Source organism: Dipteris shenzhenensis, unplaced genomic scaffold (genome assembly GCF_047967505.1).
Source record: "Dipteris shenzhenensis isolate YYH24624 ecotype China unplaced genomic scaffold, Dip_SZ_1.0 scaf0084, whole genome shotgun sequence".
Lineage (NCBI taxonomy): Eukaryota > Viridiplantae > Streptophyta > Polypodiopsida > Gleicheniales > Dipteridaceae > Dipteris > Dipteris shenzhenensis.
The window spans coordinates 32,894-50,000 of NW_028239391.1; the positions used below are offsets into that span (position 1 = coordinate 32,894).

The following is a 17,107-nucleotide window of genomic DNA, read 5'->3' on the forward strand; positions in this document are numbered from 1 at the left end:
GGTAGCTGAATACGTGGCAATTGAATCACAGGCCGGGATCATGAAAGGCGTACTGCGGGTAGGAGGTGAAATTGATACAATAGATTCAAAAGCATTCAACCTCTCCCGTTTGAAATAATCCAAGCACATAACAATGGTACTAGCCGTACTTAATAATGGCAATATTTCGCGAAAATATGTCAAATTGTCTTTCATACCATTATTATGCAGTAGATTAGCAAACGTTATAGGTGCGCCAGCGGCGGCCGGTATGATGGTTATTAGAAACCGATAGGGTGGGTCCTCCCTCCCCGGTCAGAACCACACGTGCAAGTTTCCCCGCATGTGGCTCGTTCGTGATGACTTCTGAAGATTTACGGGGACTACCGGGCCTGAACCGTGGGATGCGTGTCCCACATGAGCGAACCTTTCGAACACTGATTTATGTGTCCGGAGTATATGGCTCATGCCATATCCTAGTCGCCCGGATTCAAGTTCTATTTACTATGTCTAGACGTATTTGAGTTCGCCTCGAAATTACCAACCGTTGCACTTTGTCCTTCATTCAGCAAGGGTTTCACCCACGCCCTTCACTCTACGAAAGAAGGCCGAAGGCCCGTATTTCGAACCAAAGGTCCTCCGGTTGGACGATTATTTGACTACGGAAGTCTCGTTGGCATGGAGAACTCCATTTGGCTTTCAGCGAGTTCGGGTCTCTGGAAGGAAATTATGCGCCGTGTTGCTTTACCTTTAGAAGCACCACACTTACCACTTCAGGACTTATAGTGAGGCTCCTCTGATGTGTCGGGGGGTTCAATCGCAATGCATCTTGCTCAGCAAGTCAAGCGTAGCCATCCACTTGGGGGAAGTATGGAATGTCTATTGTTGCATGTCCAGGGTCCATGCCTAGGACAATCCTGGAGGAGTTTCGTTTGTGAGCAGCTTTACTTGTCAGTCCGACCACGGGAGTAACCCACTTACTACCACTGTATAGGTTGGGGAGTTAGCTGTTTGGCAAGTTCCAGGGCATATATTCCCTATAACTCATAGGAGTAGGTATATCTATCTCGCCTATCCTGTTTGCTAAGGTTCTATCGCCGGTTCCTCGGCTACAGAAGTAGCCAGCCCTAAAGTTTACTCCAGTTGTCTCGAGACTCGGTCGGGAAATTCCCCAGTCTGTCAACCTTTATTGGCATTTCCCCAATTCGCTTATCCCATCATGATTTCCTTTTTCTAGCCAGGTGCAGCATACCTGTCGGGGACGCTTCTGCGTGTTCGTTTACAGAATATCACATTATCATCTACCTCCCTTTCCTCGGAGCTCTTCATGCTAAGGGGCATTGTCGTATGCTCGACTTGGGTTGCCTGGTGTAATTCTCGGAGTACATTATGGCAGGATCTTTCACCCGGCCAACAAAGCCTCGGTCTCCAAGGATTGGGCGGCTATGCCCTACTTCTATTGAAGTCAATCCCTATAGAGTCCATTCGGGTGATCCCTAGGTTGCGCGTTTGGTAGTTGACTCGCCGTTTGGTACCGCGTACGCAAAACCTGTTTATTACAGTTACTCTTGGAGGGTTGGTCGCACATGAATAATAGCGTTCGGACTCAAGTGCCTTCCGGAACACCCCACCTGGGGGGAGTTACCTTGCTCCTGTTGCGTACAATTAGCCCTGCGGCGAGCGGATAGTCCCCATGCTATGGTTCCCGGCAGCGGTCTGATCCCTGCCGGTTGGGGAGTCCATCCGAGCGATGGCTTTCAACCTTCGCATTCCAGGACGTGCCCTCCTAGGCGCATAACACTAAGTAAACCAAGCCAACCCGCATTACGTACTAACAGTAGATAGTCATATTGTTTGAAAGTACTAAATAGAACTCCATAAATGGGCGAAGTAATAGTTGCGTTAATGGGAAAGATCTCTGGGAAAAGCGCGAAAAAATCATGCTCAAATATTCCTTTCAACGACGTCTAAGTTTGTTCGGTTTTTTCCTTCTCTCCCTCTTTTCCATATGCATGGGAGTTAAGGGTGAGAACGCGAAGCGTTTTCAGTCAAGGTGGGGGTGGTGTATCACCACCCCGGGCCCCTAACAGCTCGGCTACTGGATCACTACTCCAGTGCTTCCCGAGAGTGGCCGAAGCAGCTTCAGCGGGCGGCCCTGGCTTCCGCTTTCACCTCAATCGGGATAAGTTGCACATTGTACGGCCGGCCGGGAACTGGAAACTGCAATCCCGGCAGGCTGGCCAATCCGTTCAGAGCCTTCAAAAACAAAGAGCTTCAGGCTGGCCAATCCGTCGCCTTCACGTAAATGCAATTTCATGGAAAGCAAATGATATTTCGCGTTGGGTATGTAGGAGCAATTGCATTAGCTTACACCCCAGGGACTCGGGAAGAAACGAGGATAACAGAGAGAAAGAATAATGCCCAATCCCGAGAACTCTCTTATATCTACCCCGAGGACCAGCTAGCCTTGCCAACTCCTTCTATTGGATGGCGAGTTCGATTAACGAGAAGGTTCCTAGAAGCACATGATTTGTCGATTCATTATTATACCTTTATTTATCTCGTTCCGCAAATGAAGCGTCTGAACCAAGGGATAGTTGCCTAGGTAACATTCATTCATGTATACTACTAGAATGCCATCGCGATACGCCCGGCCTAGGTCAGAGTTGTTCTTTGCCGTTCAATTACTACATAGAAATCTATCTCATAATTAGTAATAATAATAATAACAATAATACTCGGGTGTATAGCTCAGTTGGTAGAGCATTGGGCTTTTAACCTAATGGTCGCAGGTTCAAGTCCTGCTATACCCAAACCTGAAACACGTGATTGAGTAGTTATGACAGTTCGTATATACGTTCAAAGATCACTCTTCGGGTTAGGGGGACTATTCGCCCAATGATTGAAGGCCGGAGAGAAGAAACCCATTTGATTTCGGCGAGGCCTAGTGATGGCATAACTTCGAGGTTCCAACTGCTACGGATAGGGGGACTTGAACCCCCACGACGTTGGTCACCAGAACCTAAACCTGGCATGTCTACCAATTCCATCATATCCGCACGTCGATTCAAAACGCTCTTATTGAAAAACCCGAACTTCTTCACTGCTAACTGGATAAAGCCAGGAACGCCGGTAGCGGAGCAAGGCTCAGATGGCGTAGCAATTAGGGGAAGCTGAAACACCGCCGTATATTTTGATTCTCTCGGCAGCGTAATTCGCTCAATGAAATAGAGCCTATTGGGCTAGACGCGTCATAAATGAAATTGTGACGATCTCTTTTAACCTCTTAGGCTCGGCTCTGCTCATAACTGACAAGAAGCGCTCTTCAAATCGGGGTGGGAAACGTGAGAATGCTAACTTATGGCCGTACTCACGGATGGAGAGGGATTCGAACCCCCGGTATTCTTCTGAATACTTCGGTTTTCAAGACCGACTCTTTCAACCGCTCAGACATCCATCCCTTTCCCAGCAAGATCATAAGCTTAGAGCTACCAATAATCAACTGCCATATCGAATTACTATTCTTTCGAGAGCTTATGAAAGAAACCGAGGAGAGAGAAGGCTGCGAGACCTAACGGTCTCTTCCCAAAGCGTAGGAGTGTAGCCGGCCTTTGGACTCTCTGGCGATCATAAGGTGGCTCTCCTCAAAGCGTAGGAGTGTAGCAGGCCTTCGGACTCTCTGGCGATCGTGAGGTGGCCGGGTTTTTTCCGATTTCCACTGTCGGCTAGACTTGTTGTTTGTTTAGTCCCTCGTAGAACTTGATGCTTTGCGCCTTGCTTACCCAAGCTATGCGGGCTCTATTATTACTATTATTACTTCCCACCCAAGCTTCGGCTGGCCTGTGGGGGGAAATGGAGCGGAGGCCTTTCCATTCCATCGTTTTCATGGCCCTTGCCCCGGCCTAACACGGTCCAATCCGTGAATTCGTCACCGTTTTGACGCCCCGAGACTGGGTCAGATGAGACATGGTGGTTATCGATTGAAAGATTCCTGGTGGAGTTCGTTCTGAATAATTCTCCCTTTCCCTCTAGTTAAGCTAGCCCATTATCGAGGCGCGAGCGACCAAGTGACAGCGTCTCGACAAGCGAGGGATCCACCGATGCCAGACCCAAGGCTCCGACCAACATTCCGATGGATTGCACTCAAGCACATACCATTCTTCGTCAATCGCAGTAATCGCCCTGATCCAGGATCAGTTTCCAGAGCTGTAGGGGTGGAAAAAGATCTAGCGGTAACCTTGGAGTATTGGGATTATGGCTTGACTCGAGAAATGGAGCGACCAGCATAGGAATTGTGAAGGCCGGGGGGGCAAGAGCTGACATAAGCGGGGAAGAAATCATTGAAACGGAAACCAGTGACCATTTCATCTAGTCTCGGCCAGGATCGTCGGGGATTGCATTGGGCGTGTTACCGAGGCAAGACTTATTGATTGATTGATTTTCTTATTCCCATGTACAGTTCGTTCCCTGTCGTCCTCCCTAACTGCCGAGTTGAAGGAACGGGCCAACCAACCAGCAGAATCCATACGACGAATTTGTCGTTGATCAGTGTGTATTGTAAGCAGCCTCGTGTCTTACCACAAGGAAATAGCTCAATAATTCATTGGGCAACTGAAACCTTGAGACGGGGTTGCTTTCACAACAGCAAAGGAGCATTAGACCCGGCAGTTTGCGATGTATTGTCAGGTTGTTCATGAAAAAAATAGAGCAGCGATCTTGTGTTTCAGGTAGCCTCTTTTTAAGGTAAGGAAGGTGTGGCGAGAACTGGCTTAAGTATGCCAGCGGCCTAAATTCAGGCCTATTGGCCGATCCCCCACCATGGTCGAAAAGCAAGGAATCGCCTTTTGGCGCAGTCAAACGTTAGAGTCGACCGCATTCGAAGGGAATTTTCTGGCCTTCGTTCGTTGGGCATTTGAGGCGCATTCGGAGATTATTTTCTGGCATTCAATGGGGAGGGGCCGGAAAATCGACTTTAAGAACTCCACTCCGTGTGCACTGAAAATTTCGTCTATAGAAAGGCAATTAGGCCGTAGGGAAAGCGTAGCATTCCGCTTGCGCATAGAGGATGGCGGGACAACGCGCCGTTAGGGGGGTTAGGAACAAAGAAGCTAGTGGCCAAGGAGGAAGGGTTAGGGACAAAGAAGCTAGTGGCTGAGGTGGCTGGGAAAACGCCAGGGTTGCCAAGGATGGGGGTTTGTTTGGGGAAAACGCTGGGGTTGCCAAGGATGGGAGGTTTGGGGACAAAAATGACAGTTGCCCAGGAGTTTAGGGAAAAAAATGCCAGTTGCCAAGGGTGACAACGCGCTGCTATTTTCCAAGATTGATGAATTTGGATCTATCCTCTTGGAGCGGTGTAGCTCGGCAAGGCCCGTGAGCCGTCAAATCAATCCCTCAGTGCAGCTGGACGGGCATTCGGCAAAGAAAAAGCTCGCTTCCGTCCGAACTTGCTGGAACTTGCTGACGGAACTGCTCGCTCGCTACCGCGAGCTCCCGAACTTGCTAACGGAACTGCCGCTTCTAATACAGACATTCCTCACAAACCATTTGCTTTTTCACAACGTTACCACTTTGCCCTCCCGGCGCCCCCACTGAAGACGGAGGTTCTCCGCCGCCCTCAGCAAGTCCTGTGTGGCGCCGGATCCGGCGAACCTCAGTTACGTTGTTTCGAGTGAGAACAAACGGAAAAAAGAGGGAAAGATGTTCCCGAGGCGGAGAACAAAATCCGAGAGGTTGCGGTTCGAATCCGCATCTCGTCCTGGCTGACCCGGCTAGCCCTCCTCGCCAACAATCCATTCAATTTACCTGACCGATTGCCGCTTCGCTTGTCTCAGAAGTAGCTGGAACGCTTGCTAGGGAGGTAATCGCGATCCAACTGGAACTGGAAGTCACTTCCAATACGACAGCTTGAAGGCGTTGTCCCGGAGGTGGCGCTTATCGAAGGCTTCAGTGTAATTCTGTTAGGCGACAGAGCCATGCGAAGCAGCGGAAGTGGCGGAATGGCAGACGCGCTACCTTGAGGTGGTAGTGAGGCCACTCGTGGGGGTTCAAGTCCCCCCTTTCGCAATCGCTCCCTTCATCCCGCCCTGTAATATTTGGCAAAAAGCCCTTCCCCATTTTTTTTCCAGAAGAAACAATTTTTTTTTCAGAGGCTCGGTTTGCTTTCGGTTTGCTGAGGGCGTGCGCGCAACGATGGGAGCGAAACGGGTGAAGTGCCGACTTATCGTAGTATCGTCGGCATTCATTATTAATCTGGTTTCTATTTGGCCAGGAATAGGCGTGATAGCGGAATGGGGGAAAAACACTACAGAAGCCATTTATCCAATAGTAACGTACGGTGCCTCCACTGGTTAACATCCAATCCAACCTGAGGGTAAGCGATCGGCCAGAGGCAACCGAAACATTCTTTAGTAAATTAGTCAAGAACTTGAACTCCGTACTGCAGAAGTGTTGAGGAAAAGTAAGGCCAATAGTGACGCAAAGACTAGTCCTGTAGCGGCCACTCCTCCTAATTTGTTGGGGATACTTCGCGAAATGGCATGGATTGGTGAGGGATACCGTTCTGGTACAATATGAGCCGGGGTGGACATCGGATTCGCAGGCATATAATTGTCGGGGTGCCCCGAGACATTAGGTGCGTAGAAAAGCCGGATGGAGAAGAAGATGGCAAATGCTACCCGACCTACTGGATCTTTGACGTGAAAATAGGGATGAGAAACAATTTTATCCACAGAAGAATTTATACCCAATGGATTATTGGACCCGTATTAATATGATGCAGCCGAATAAATAGGACTGGCGCCTGCAATTACGGAAAGGAGTGAGTAATAAGGGCTGGAAAAACGATTTGAGGTGGCATTGTCTACGGGGAAACCACCCCGAGGCCGAGTGACTATAGTGTCTCCTACTACAGGTATGGCACTGGCTGAGCTGGTAATTGCTGTAGCTCCCCGAAAGCTCATTTAACCCCGAGGGGATGCATAGCCTGTAAAGGCAGTGACGATCATTAATGGGAAGATGACCACTCCAAGACACCAAATGAATTCCCTAGAACTGGTATAACTTCCATAATACGAACCGCAGGAAATATAAATATGAACTGCAGTGAAGAACATACTGGCCCCATTGGCATACATGTAACAAAGCAACCGGCCTCCTTTCACATCTCTCATGATGTGCTCCACGCTGTTGAGAGCCGGATCGACATGGGGTGTATGATGCATAGCTGAGAAGACGCCGGTAATGATCTAAATGACTGAACGAGGACCAGCTAACGAACCAAACCCCCGCCGATAACTTATATTGCTCAGAGTTAGATAATCTATCGAATGCTAGTTAAGTGTAGGAAATAAAGGCTATTTAAGAATCGAAAGTCATCTGGCCGTAGTAGTAGTAGTAGTATTTGGCGTATTTCGCAATCTGGGTTTTTCCTTCTGCGTACGGCCCTAACAAGCTGCCAAGCGTTTATCATGCATCTGCCTCGTTGGAGCTTGACTTTCCAACGTCGGTTACTCCCAATCCGGAGCGCCCTTTTTCCATTCATGAGAAAATCCAATGGTCAAAATCCATGCAAACACCATCATAGACCAAAATCCGAACCAACCAATCTTGTTCGGAGATACTGCCCGGAGAAATAAAGGGGTCACTTCCGAATCGAGGATAATAAATGGAGGGGAGACCGAATAAAATCATATATCGAAACGACTTCTGGCATCATCAAGTGGGTCGGAACCGCATTCGTGAGCTGACAATTTATCCGGATAAGCCGAACCTTTTGAAGTAAATGCGAAAGAAACACCGATTAGGATCAAGGAAAGTAGCAAACTGATGACTAAATAGAGATAAATAGGGGCAAATTCATAAATAGGAGGAAAATAAAAAAGAAACACATTTGGCTCGAAATAATCCCATATTCGCACGTCCAACCCCAGGTTTACCTTTTCGGTGATCTCGGTTACGGTGAGTTCCCACTTGATCCCAACTCGTGTCAATAGGGGCAGGATAGGCTGAAGGCCTCGGCGTGAATTTGGAAGCGGGGTTTGCCACAGGGGGGCGAGAGCCCAGTCTATAGCTTCCATCAACTCATCGAACGGCGGTCCGAATTGCACCAAAGGCCTCGCTACCGATTGCATATCCGGCAGGGTGGCGTCACGGATAACAAAAAGGGTTTCCGAGAGCTCACTGAGATCGCCTGGCCCCGGGCGGCCGGGGAAGTTTCTTAGCGTGCCCATGTGTTCGGCGAAGTCGTCCTGTAGAATCCTCAATTTTCCCTTGATACTCGTCGCCATTTGCTCTGTAATCATTCTTCCGTTTCCAGGCATGTCTTGTGGTGTTGGTTATTAAAGCTGGGGATATTCATGGCAGTTTAAGGCTATCCCGGAATCGAACCCGTGGAATGGTGCCGAGGGAAAGTCGATGGTGTGCCAACATGATTCAACCGTTCAACTTGCCGGGGAGTGCGAGCCAACGCTCCCCCAACAGATACGATAGTGCGAGCCCAACTTCTTGGTGGGTGCGGCGAGCCTTTGCCGCATCCACTAGAATACGCAATTCCGAAATTCCTTCCCGGAATCGATGCCTTTCCGCGGTGGGTACGCCAAAGAAAGCAAGATTGAATTTCCATTCCTTGGACAATTCTCAGTGGATTTGCACTCCATGGTCCAATTGCGGATTCTATATACGAAATTTCCATTCTCAGTGGATTTGCACGTGGCTCCCTAAAGGAAAGTGCCCACTTCTGCCCGGCCAAAGTAATCTGCCGTCCTGGGAAAGTGCATTTCTTGTTAGCCCGAATCTGCCTAACTTTCCCCGCGCATAGCGCTTTCTCCTCGCGCATAGCGCCCGGCCATTTACCCAACGAATTGACTTTACCGACGTTAGTACAGTTAATGGAGGGACGCTGGCGCCTTCCTTTAGGATTCCCTCCAGCCACAGGTTCCCCTACGACTACCATGTTACGACTTCACCCCAGTCACTGACCCAACCGTGGTATGCGCCAAGAAGACCACCAATACCAAAGTGGGCCACACTCAACTAGGCGTGGAACACTTTAGTAATGGGTGATCCCTGGTCGATGCTTCGGGCGAAACCAATTCCCAGGGTGTGACGGGCGGTGTGTACGGGGCCCGGGTACATATTCACCGCGGCATGCTGATCCGCGATTACTAGCGATTCCAACTTTATGTTCTCGAGTTGCAGAGAACAATCCGAACTGAGGCAATCTTTCTGGATTCGCTCCGCCTTACGGCCTTGCTTCCTATTGTAATTGCCATTGTAGCACGTGTGTAGCCCAGCCCATAAGGGCCATGCGGACTTGACGTCATCCCCACCTTCCTCCATAGTAGAACTACGGGCAGTCTTTTGTGAGTGCAACATCGGCACAGAGGGAGTGTCATCAATCCCGGCCTAAGACTGAACACAGATTCATGGGCCCAGGTACCGGCTCACTTACCATCCATTACCGGGTGGCTCGCTCGTCGGAACCGTTCGCCGGAAGCCCATGTTCTATGTTCCTGCTTTAGGGGGTGAATGATGACATTGATCCTTTGAGAGCAGCATGTCTTAGCAACACAAAACGAGGGTTTCGCTCGTTATAGGAGTTAACCAAAAACGTCTCACGACACGAGCTGACGACAGCCATGCAGCACCTGTATGAATTTTCGTTTCATCCCGTTAAGGACAAGCACACTTGTTCATATGTCAAGTGTTCATACGTCAAGTGTTCATATGTCAAGGGCTGGTAAGGTTTTGCGCGTTGTATCGAATTAAACCACATGCTCCACCGCTTGTGCAGGCCCCCGTCAATTCCTTTGAGTTTCAGTCTTGCGACCGTACTCCCCAGGCGGAGTGTTTAACGCGTTAGCTGAGCCCCCGATCCGCAGACCAAGGACGAACACTCATCGTTTACGGCATGGACTACCAGGGTATCTAATCCTGTTTGCTCCCCAAGCTTTCGCACCCCAGCGTCAGTAGAGACCCAGAAAGCTGCCTTCGCTATTTCGGCGTTCCTTCGTATATCTCCGGATTTTATCCCTACACACGAAATTCCACTCCCCTCTATCTCACTCGAGTGAATTGGTTTTGAAAGCATTCCGCCAGTTGAGCTGGCGCCTTTGACTCTCAACCTGATTCACTGCCTACGTGCCCTTTACGCCCAGTCATTCCGAATAACACTTGCCCCCCCCGTCTTACCGCGGCTGCTGGCACGGAGTTAGCCGGGGCTTCTTCCTCGAGTCTTGTCACAATCGCGCACCCGACGAAAGAGCTTTACAAGCGGCATTGCCCTTCCTCGCTAACGCGACGTTTTTCACTCACTCACGCGATATTGCTGGATCAGGCTTTCGCCCATTGTCCAATATTCCCCACTGCTGCCTCCCCACGGAGTCTGGGCCGTGTCTCAGTCCCAGTGTGGCTGATCGTCCGAAAAGATCAGCTAAGCATCTGCGGCTTGGTCAGCCTTTACCCAACCAACTACCTAATACTACGCAGGCTCATCAAACAGCGCTTTAACGCTTTATCGAAGCTTTTTCGCTTTCGTTTATTCGGGATTTGGCCCAAACTGTTTGGCAGATTCCCACGCGTTACGCACCCGTTCGCCACTTTGTTTTCAACTGTTCCATGAAGGGACGAAAACAACGTTCGACTTGCATGTGTTAAGCATATCGCTAGCGTTCATTCTGAGCCAGGATCAAACTCGGTTTTTTGGTTAAAAACGCGGAAACGAGATATTTTCTGAGTTTCCGGATAGTTTTTGCAGATTCAAGGAAATACTTGAAGACGGAGGGGATACTGGACGGTTCCTCCTCCACGCGGGAAGGGAAGGGAAGGGAAGGGAAGGGAAGGGAAGGGAAGGGAAGGGAAGGGAAGGGCGTGAAGACCTTTCTTCGAGTATTTATTCTTTCATTGATCCAGTTCAACTCTCTCTGAGCCGAACCCTATTCAATGATGATGTGATTTGGGGTTCGGAGGTTCGATAGAAACTGCTCCATGATACAAAGCCATACTTGCTTTGCATCGCCCAAACCACACTCCATGTTATGAACTTCTGTATATGCCCGACGACTCGTCTCAAGGTTTCATTTTGAAGTTCTTGTTCGAATTCCATAAGCCTGAGGCATTGCTTATAGTGAGCTTTCAGGCGCTTAGCAGGCTTCCCTTCACGTTATCCCGGTGGACCGTATTCAGTGAACAAAAGAAAGTATTTCTATGAAATTTTTCGGTTTCTTTTGCCTTTGGCTCCCAACTCCGGATGCAAGACTCGAACTTGCGGCCCATGGATTAACAGTCCACTGCTCTACCGACTGAGCTAATCCAGAACCAATATGGATGTATCCCTTCATGGAGGAGGAGACACGGGGCAGGGCCTCCCGAAGAGGATGCGATCAGTAGTCCATCGGGGAACCGCTCCGCTGATGAACCCTCGTCCTCCTCGAGGGTAGATCTAGGCGATCACTTACGGGCCGTTGTGTTGCCGGCGGGATGCGGGGATTTGAGCGGGATTTTCGGGGAGGCACCACCACTTTCAGCGTATGCTCGAAAACCCACGGTTGGAATTGGAAGTCGTCACAACAAGCCTTGCAGTCATAATGAACGGAAGTCGGATTCGAACTAACTAGAAAGGGTGGTGAGTCGGGCAGCCTGAGGCCTTCCCGCTGTGATTTCGGCAGACCTTTATCTTCCTTCCGGTCGAAATCTCCTGGAATCTCTTCGAGGAACCGAGAACGCAGAACCAGAAAACCCTAATGATTCATGCCAAGCGAGACGATTAATCTTACTTTACGTTGATCTTCGAGAGAATGAAAGAATTCTACCCGTAATGGAAGCGAAAGCAACAATCATTTCTTATTATTATACGATAACGTCGGTGACTGATACGGAATATTCGACGATGAATTTTGGATCGAATCGGAGCTTGCTTGCTTTTCGGGTGGAAAAATGGCATGCATGCATTCTATAAGGTGGGAAAATGGCAGGATTTGGAATTCGGAAAAGAAATGGCTCGGGAAATGGCGGGAAAATCGCTTGCTTTTCGGGTGGCTCTTCCGGATCAATCACGAGTCGAAACATGGTTAGGGCACTGATGTGTCTCGAGCTGATTCCGAATGCCGTCAATAGAAATCTCGTAGCATTCCCCAATTTTCTTGACGATCAACAAATGAAGGGAGAAATCTTTTCCATATTCGTAATAGCCGTCGCAGCTGCCGAAGCTGCTATTGGGTTATCCATTGCTTCGGTTATCCAGCGGAATAGAAGATCGACTCGTATCGATCAATTCGATTGGTTAAAATGGTAATTGATTCAGGTGCCATTTCCGTGGGTGATTCAGTATTGAATGAAATAATACACATGTATTGCATCCAACTGGTAGTACTATTTTTTCCCCCCAATAATTCGATTTCCGTTCCAAAAAATTATGTCATACCTACCTGAATCCCTACCTACCCCGGGGAACCATTGGAATCGTTTCGTACCGTTCTTCCCCGTATTGCAGAATTCATTCATTTTATTAGGGGAATGGGGGGGTTCCACCTTACCATCCCACGGAATGTCTGTGTGGTTACACCTCTCCTTCACGCGTGAACCGGATCAAATGCTCGCTTCCAGCCTTGGCAGCTCGGTTCCGGACGAATGATTCGGACGATGGGCGGGCAGAACAGAGTTTTTTTCTAGGGGCCTAGAACTTATGAACTTATCCAGGTTTCCCAGCCCAGAAGGGACCCCGGATTTTGGCTCTGTGCCTCGTAGCCTCGATTAGCCACGCATCAGCGGATTCAGTGGAAGGAGCTTGCCCATCGTTGAGCACTCTCGTTCTTGTGGAGTGGCTTTCAGTGGGATGAGCAGATGGTTTTGGCTGATCTAGCGGGTTCGCGTCATAACCAATCGGGGAACCCAATCATTTGAAGGCAAGAAGGCCAGCGTACGAGCAGGGAAAGTAGCACTCGTTGGAGGCGTTTGACCTGTAGACCCCGCGTTCTTGTTGTCGGGTTCCCGCGCGCGAAAACGCTAGCCTTCATGAGAGGAGAGAGGGGAAATTGGGTCAATAAAAATGTTATGGCACTTTTAGCAACGGCAAGGGCTAGCAGGAAAACTTGAGGGCAACAACACTTTTTTTTGGGTTGGGAAAGTGGCTCTTCCCCGACAGACTTCGAATCTGTTCCATGGGAATGAACAACAGCTTTCCGCTTCTTTTTCTTCCCCTCGATCCCAATCCTCTTTCGATTATTGCTGGCAGCATTCCGGGGAAGCGATCACGAATAAGATGATGAAGCTAGGCTTTGCAGGCAGGAAGAAACAGGAAGCGGTTCCCCTGCCGATGGAGGATTCATGTTGCCGGAATTGAGTATTAGAAGGATCAGCTAGGCAAAGCGGTTCCCCTGGGTTCCCGATGGAGGAGTAATTAAGCCTCCATCTCGAGTGGCGCCGTTGAAGAACCTAACCTTCTTGAACCCATTTTTCTAAACCTTTGCCAGAAGCGGAACCTAAAGCTTCTCCCGGAACCTAAAGCTTTTCCCGGAACCTAAAGCTTTTCCCGGAACCTAAAGCTTTTCCATCTGCTTTTCCCTTCATGGAAGCGCTCTGCTTTTCCCTTGCTTCTCCCCTGCACTCACCTAAAGCAGGAAACTTCTACCGAACAGGAAACTGAAGCAAAGCATATAGGTGTAACCTATCTCCTGATGAGGAAAGAAACCGGCCAGCAGGAACCTTCTCCCTCGGCACAAGTCCAGAAATGCGGTTAGCCCTTTTCTTTTGCCAGCCTTTAAACTGCCATAAATATCAAGAACGGACGGGGAAGAGCAACGGAATATAAGTACGATTTACGCGCGAATTGATTTTATTTGCTGGGAGAAAGAGGAAAAAATATCATTCCAGAAGGGAAAAGAGAGTCATTTTTCAAAGATTACCGAGTACAAGCGCACATCTGGGCTATCGGAAACCTCCTACTCCATATCATCAAAGATATTCACACGGATTCAGACATGGAAGGGCTATTATTGATTTGGAAAAAACACCTTTATTCTTGAAGATTGCTTGTAACGTGATTGGATCTACTACTTGTAGGGAAGGCCATTCATTGCTGGTGAATACGGATCCCTTGTATAGTAACATAATGAAAAGAATGGCGAAAAGAACCAACTAGAGCTATATCAATTCCAAACGGATTGGTGGTTTTTCAACCAATTGGGAACATATGAAATATGAAGAACGCTTCTAATATTCATCCACGTAGCATTCCAGCCCACGTTTTTCAAAGATGCAAAAATATTTTGAAGGACTGATGACACGCTAAATTCCGGATGGTTTAGTTGTACCGAATGCACGTAAAGATTTCATAGCTATACTTGAAGCTAATCGATCATGAATACCTATTGTACTCCTGGTGGATTCTACTCTCTCGGAGAGATTACATAAATTAATTACTTATCCCATTCCAGTGAATAATGATTTCGTATGGTTTACAAATCCATTTCGTTAATTGATCACGAAAACAGTCATTCATTCGAAAAAAGCTCGGAAACCCGCCAAAAAAGCTCGGGAACCCGCCAGGGAAATGATTCGGGGAAGGGAAAGTTTTGAAGTTAGTTTCAAAGGTAGGAAATCGGATGCACCTTTAAGGGGTCTATCGCTTTATTGCCACCGCACAACACCATTATGTAGTCATTTTTTTCGTCATTCACTTTACAGGTTCTATTCCTCTGGATCTTCCGCCCAGAAGGGCCGAACGGCTAACTTATTGCCCACCTCTTCACCCTGGAGCCCCCACAATCTTTCCCCCCGGCGCGGTGTAACGCATCTGGCAATGCTCAAGCATAGGGAGCTAACCGGCGAAAAGCCGCGGCTTTCGTTTCTTAAGGAAATGGGGCAACAACATGCTCCTGTGATGGAAAAGTTTGCACATGTACCCTTAGAAGATGCCCGGGCTGCCCTAGCCCTCGATTGGGTTGATGCAAATCATATTGCAAGGGAGTGTTCGGGAGGGCGTTTTCCGGCGGGAGGGGACTTCTACGAGTTTGCAGTAAGCCTGGGAGCGCACGTGCGGAATCATATCGCCGAAGCTATAACCGGGGGGTACCCCTTGGGGCCGGAGGAAACGCGGGAGATCCAGCACCTTCTGGAACAAATCGGGGGTATGGCCCCAACGTTTGCCCCCGGCGTACTTTTCCCCCTAATCCGTAGCTTCTCTGAATGCGCAGGGGGTGTGGATACGGCGAATGATGTGCTTTCCGGCCGCCCCGGGGCGGCAAAGCCGGAAGAGCTTGCGCAGGCCCTGCTTGAGGAGGTTGGAAGCTCAAGCCCTTCCTTCCTCCGGTCTTATTACTCAGGACGGATAGCCGAGTATGCGAGCCTGCTAGCATACTACCACGGGCGTTTGTTAACATTGCTCCCCGCGGCCGCGCAGTCACTTTATCCCTTAGCGGGTGCCCCCGCCGCAGGCATAGATGAACCCGGAATCGAGGAAGCCCCGCATACAGAGCAGGCCGTGGATGCAGAGGAAGCCCCAGCTGGGGGGGGAACAGGAGGAGGAAGCGCCTCTTCGGTTAGCGAACCACCGGGTCTACCTCTTCTCCTCGGAGTTGCCGCGGCTGTTCTCCGGCACCATGACTCCCTTCTTCCTGTTGGGATTGCCCTGGGAATTATCTCTCTTTTACTTAGACTGTGGCGGGGCCGCAGGCCGATACAGAAAGGGAAAGATGAAGTGGCGGCAGTGCCAGGAGGGAGGGCGCGGATAGGGGCGAGGGCCCCCTGCCCGAGAGCGGAGCCCAGATGCTCCAACTCTTGGAACCGATTGCCCAAGATATCGATCACACGCAGCGGTTATACGGGGAACTGGCCGGGATTGCGGGCGGCGAAATCGTTCCCGAGTCTGATGCGGAGGGCGCGGATAGGGGCGGGGGGGTCCCCGTTCCGGGCCCGATGGAGATGATCGACTTAGATATATAATATCAACATGACAGGTAACGGGCTGCTTTACCCCTTCCCGAGAGGACCTCCGCAAGCGCCTTTATTCGACATCATTTGTATTTCGAGGTTTGGAAGCAGAGAACAAATAGGTTAGGGTTTTACCTTGCTCGCTTGAATAGGGTTTTCCCTCGAGGTGGGGGCTTAATGAATCCCCCCCTCCCTTCTAGCGTAAACCCGTAAAGGAAATTTCAATCAGTTCCGCTGCGATGGACGGGACCGACCCATCACTAAAGATTAGGGCTATACGGATTCGAACCGTAAACATTCTCGGCTATGCAGATCGGAATATAGAAATTCTTGAACTGCTTCACGAACCCAACATGCTTCTTTCGTGGCATTGGGCTCTCCCACCAACTAGTCTTCCACCGGCTAGGAGGAACAAACAGTTGTTGATGCACCATCCTTTGCTTCATTATAAATAACAAAGAAATGGTTCCGCGTGCTCGAAGAACTCGTCCCCTCCGAAGCAATCCCGAAGTTTCTCGAGAAGATTCTTAGTGTTGACACAGGTTTGCATCCCGTAGACACAAATCCACTTAATTATAAAGTGTCTCTATCGCCTAGGAAAGAGATACGATACCCTCATACACCTCAAGGTTCGTAGGACGAGGAAGAGATCTCGTTGAGGTCCTCGCATTGCCCCCACCATCCTTAGCATTAGACGGATCATCTACTGACCATATCAACCCACCGAAATCGATCCTTTTTCCGATCGATTCTTCGTCATGCTACTGTTCTTCCACATCTCCCGATAGGGTAAGACATAAGTAACTCACACGGGATACTCCGCGTAGATCGGTTGAATAGCGACGAACCCTTCCCGAGAAGCATCGGCGCACGTGTAAACGAGGTGCTCTACCGTTGAGCTATAGCCCTGTGGTTACGTAGTGGTTAGTATAACGCATCGGATGATCCCTGTCAAGCTGGTAACCAACCGGGAAGGAGACGAGACTCATCTTTTGCGGGTGAAATCGAATATTTATTGATGTTCTAATCGTTTGAAATTATCTCCCCGGGTCGGTATAATGGAGTACTACAAGGAATAGAAGCCTACTTAACTCAGTGGTTGGAGTGTCGCTTTCATACGGCGAGAGTCATTGTCTATCGCCGGCCTCCCCCAGTCAGGTAGGCCTGAGAGACAGTAGCTTACCCCGTGGCGGATGTCAGCGGT

The 17,107-nt window shown here is 49.5% G+C and overlaps 1 non-coding gene and 1 pseudogene across 1 annotated transcript; one reads left to right on the forward strand and one right to left on the reverse strand.

Annotated features, from left to right (window-relative positions):
- Nucleotides 1-2,719: 2,719 nt before the first annotated feature.
- TRNAK-UUU (transfer RNA lysine (anticodon UUU)) lies at nucleotides 2,720-2,792 on the forward strand. The gene has a single exon. It is a non-coding gene; the product is annotated as a tRNA-Lys (tRNA).
- A 6,101-nt stretch (nucleotides 2,793-8,893) lies between these two features.
- LOC147879149 (18S ribosomal RNA) lies at nucleotides 8,894-10,674 on the reverse strand (annotated as a pseudogene).
- Between the last annotated feature and the right edge of the window lie 6,433 nt (nucleotides 10,675-17,107).